The sequence below is a fragment of the Sinocyclocheilus rhinocerous genome, unplaced genomic scaffold (genome assembly GCF_001515625.1).
Source record: "Sinocyclocheilus rhinocerous isolate Xijiao unplaced genomic scaffold, SAMN03320098_v1.1 scaffold1648, whole genome shotgun sequence".
NCBI classification, from domain to species: Eukaryota; Metazoa; Chordata; class Actinopteri; order Cypriniformes; family Cyprinidae; genus Sinocyclocheilus; species Sinocyclocheilus rhinocerous.
The window spans coordinates 947,785-951,880 of record NW_015647958.1 but is presented as its reverse complement, the minus strand read 5'-3'; the positions used below and the strand labels follow the sequence as shown (position 1 = coordinate 951,880).

Genomic DNA, 4,096 nt, shown 5'->3' with positions numbered 1-4,096 from the left:
TGTAATTCAATTACATTTTAGGTTTGAATAGAGAATACAGGAAGCAAATGTATTCTTTAATAAAAATAAAAATAAAAAAATGACCAGAAGGTCATCAAGATTTTATTGTTTTCAACACATCTAGCAATAAGTGAAGAATGATAAATGAAGCTTGTTATAATGATGAGCAGTTAACTGTGACTGTTGATAAATGAATATTTATATTTAAATCGTGCTACATGCATTATTTATTTCATATTCATTTTTATTATTATTTTTTATTTGGGCTGAACCAATATAACTAAACAGCAATGGAACCTGTCGGTACCGATAGTCTAGCACACTGACATATAGTGCAATTGTGTCTCTGGCGATCCGTGTTCGATTCCTGGCTTAAGGTCCTTTGCCGATCACATTCCCCCGGTTAATTACTGTGCTTTTTATACAGTAAGTTACTTGTCACTTGCTGCCGGTTAATTACTGTGCTTTTTATACAGTAAGTTACTTGTCACTTGCTGCCGGTTAATTACTGTGCTTTTTATACAGTAAGTTACTTGTCACTTGCTGCCGGTTAATTACTGTGCTTTTTATACAGTAAGTTACTTGTCACTTGCTGCCGGTTAATTACTGTGCTTTTTATACAGTAAGTTACTTGTCACTTGCTGCCAGTAAATGACTGTAGTTCTTTTCTACAGTAAGTTACTTGTCACTTGCTGCCGGTTAATTACTGTGCTTTTTATACAGTAAGTTACTTGTCACTTGCTGCCAGTTAATTACTGTGAATTTCACAGTCAGTTTCTTACAGTGTACATTAAACTGATTATTAAAAACTGGACATGTGTAGAGCTATCATTATATTTTCTTTCTTTTAATCTTTTAAATACATTGTAGTGTCCTGGGCCTGGCTACAAAGGCTTGACTACATGTAAACCTTGTTACTTTTATAGGGTAGGCCTATTTAGACATCGCTGAATACTAACATCATTACAATTTTTAAAATGAGTTGGGGTGGCATTGCAGTTTATTACGCAAACACGTGCTTTTAAGGTTTTAAAAGCTTAAAGAAATTTAAAGGGGAAAAAAACATTAAAAATCGAAAAGTCACACAGTGCACTCCTTTCTCTGAATGACCCCGCGGGTGATAGGAACTGGGAAGGTCGACCCTTCACTGCTGTGCGCGCTGTCGGCCACCAGAGCGTGCTCAAGTCCTCCCAGCTCCAGATTTACCGCCCTCTCTTATCCTCCCTTTCTCTCTCTTTCCCTCCCACCCTTCATCCTTGAATCAAGCATCACTTTGCTTCCAAATTGGCTTGTCATTTTCTCTCTCGCTCGTTCCCTAGCTGTCGGTTCGCACGGACGATCTAGCGATGGACTGGCGCTGATCTCGCGGATTGTGCCATCGCTGGAGCCACTCTGCGCATTTTCCTCTCATTCTAGAAAACACTGCTCGGGATACAACACAGGGCTCTGATCCCCCGTGTCCACCATAGATCCATTGGGTTTGGGGGACGAAGGATAGGCTACTCGATATATCCTGTTCCTCACCGTGCTTCTTCAGCAGGCTTCGAGCCTCGTAAAGGCGCATCTGGGAACGGAAGCTCAAGACATCATCTGCGTGTTTTAGTCACACACGGACACACTGTCACGGGAATTAAGGAGCATTCCGAGATCACAGCCAGATGCTGTTGAACACATCCGGAGCTGACTATTATTCCGGTGCTTTATAAGATGCGGTGAGTCAATGCTTTCTTAATTTCTTAAGGGCCAATAAATCAATAACCGATGGACGTTTGAATGGCAGTGGCAGCGAGATGCTGTTAGTGTACACTGCTCAAACTCTCCATATCCTACAGCTGAATTATGTCGTGTGTGAGGGGCTTTGGACACAGGATGCTTTTTTGCCGTGTGTCGTGCGTGGTGTTTTAATGGGCGTCGGTGTGCGCGCGCGTGTGTTTGAGTGTCCGTCCAAGTCGCTGCCGTCAGCTCTTGACGTAACGAAACGATAGCTTTAATTTGTTTATTACAGGCAGGACGGAGACAGCGTGTCGCGCATAACGTTATATTGATGGCCTATATTCACAGCATCCCTTCAGCCTTTATATAAGGAGAAGATTATCAACGCCTCGTTCGATTTAGTGCTTTCTCTGTGTATAAATGCATGTGTGTGTTTGTGTATAAACAGGAGATGCGTTGGTACGAAAGCATTTAGAAGAAAAAGAGCAGAGCATCTTTAAAATAAACAGCACTGGAAACATCAACAGCGATTCATGCATCTAAACACCGTCAGATCTGTACAAAGATCATATGACCTTGATTCATTGAGTAATAAAGACACATCTGCTATTCATGCCACCCTGATGTCATGAAAATTGCAGTACATGCTGGATCATCATATATATGATGTAACCAATCATACAGGACTGTTTGTCATTTGTCAATAAAGATTGCCTAAATAATAACTTGAGTCAACTCACTTATAGATGTTAAGTGATTGTTTACCTCATGAGGATGACCCATTTTGGCAGGAAAAGATCAGTCCCTGTGTTCCACTGATTGCAGCATAGTCGCCATGCATATAGAAAGAGACAGCCACGAAGAATTGACAAATTACTTTACAGGCACATTCAACCAGGCCGGAAAAATATCACAGGCCTTTGAAAAAATACAAATGATTTGCATCTGTTTTGGTGTACATATTCTTCACATACATATTCTGTATGCTTCGTGTATAATTGCTCTATGATATAAAAATAGAGGTTTGATTCCAGGCTTGGTCCCCTGCAGTCAAACTCAGAACTTAAACTTAGAGTTATTATTAGGTCTTCTATTTTTCTATCAGAGGATTTGTTATAGGCAGGCAGAAGTAAAAGTTGTTCACTTGAAATACATTTCCGTTCCAAATCTACATTTAGCAAAAAAGAGACTTCTGTCATTATTTACTTACCCTCATGCCATTTCAAATCCGTATGATGTTCTTTCTTCGGTGAAACACCAAAGGAGTTGTTAGGCTGGATGACAGCTTCAGTTCTCTTTAATTTTATGGAAAAAAGATGCAATGAAAGTAAATGGTGACTGAAGCTGTCAGTCCCTTATATTGTGCATGACATCTCATTTTGTGTTCCTTAGGAGATAGAAAGTTAAACAGTTTTGGAACAACATGACAATGAGTAAACGATGACAGAATTAGCATTTTTTTTAGGAGAACAGTTTCTTTAAGATTTGATTTTGCTGCATTTTGCTCAATTATGTGATGACACTTGCAGTTTACTTCCTACTTGCTCTTCAAAGAGCAAGAAACAGTTGTCTTATTTTAGGATATTTGATAGTGTATGACATTTAATGCAAGATAACAGGTCAATTTAAAACACTTGGCTGATGCCAGTTAAGTAAAAGATAATTTATGAAATGTATAGTTTGCACAGCTATGTGTTGGTACTCGTGGTTTTCTTTGTATAAATGAGACAATTCTATATTCGTTGAGTTTCTGTTTTCTGTCAAGATGTTCCCTGTATTCTTGTGTTTTGTCAGTGGGTGGTGTGCTGAATTTAGTAGAGAGTTCACACGCAGGGTGGAGCTGTATTTTTCAGATTGGGTTTTTTGGTTTGCTCTGCTTGCCTTGATGGGGGTGTTTTGTATTTCCAATCTTAGTGTCTTCAAGCTGAAGTGTGTAATTTCTGCACCACTAACATCACCAAATGGATAAGCAAATATAACGATATTTGGAACACTACCCGACCACCCTTGGTCGGCCAAACAGATTAACACTATTGCTTTATATAATTTATTTATTATGTGTGCTTAACATTCTGTTAATGCTTTCATAACCTTCATATAACCAAGGACATTTTTAAAGGAATAGTTCACTCAAAAATAAACATCCTGTCATCATTTACTCACCCTCATGTCATTCCGAATGACTTTCTTTCTTGAGTAAACATTAATGAAGATATTTTAAGAAATGTCTCAGTGTTTTTTTGTCGATATAATGGAAGTCAGGCAAAAACTGTTTGGTTACTAACATTCTTGAAAATATCTTATTTTGTGCTCCTCAGATGAAAGATGGTCATACAGGGGATGCAAAAACACAAGAGAGTAAATGATGAAAGAACTATAAATT

General features: G+C 38.6%; 1 protein-coding gene across 5 annotated transcripts in view; it reads left to right on the top strand.

Annotated features, from left to right (window-relative positions):
* Nucleotides 1–1,246: 1,246 nt before the first annotated feature.
* adgrl3.1 (adhesion G protein-coupled receptor L3.1) overlaps nt 1,247–4,096 on the top strand; it is a 138,701-nt gene continuing 135,851 nt past the window's right edge. For all 5 annotated transcript variants that reach the window (XM_016513959.1, XM_016513962.1, XM_016513961.1 and 2 more), the window contains exon 1: nt 1,247–1,712. The gene's annotated coding sequence lies outside the window, so the exon portion shown is untranslated. The remainder of the gene's footprint in view (nt 1,713–4,096) is intronic.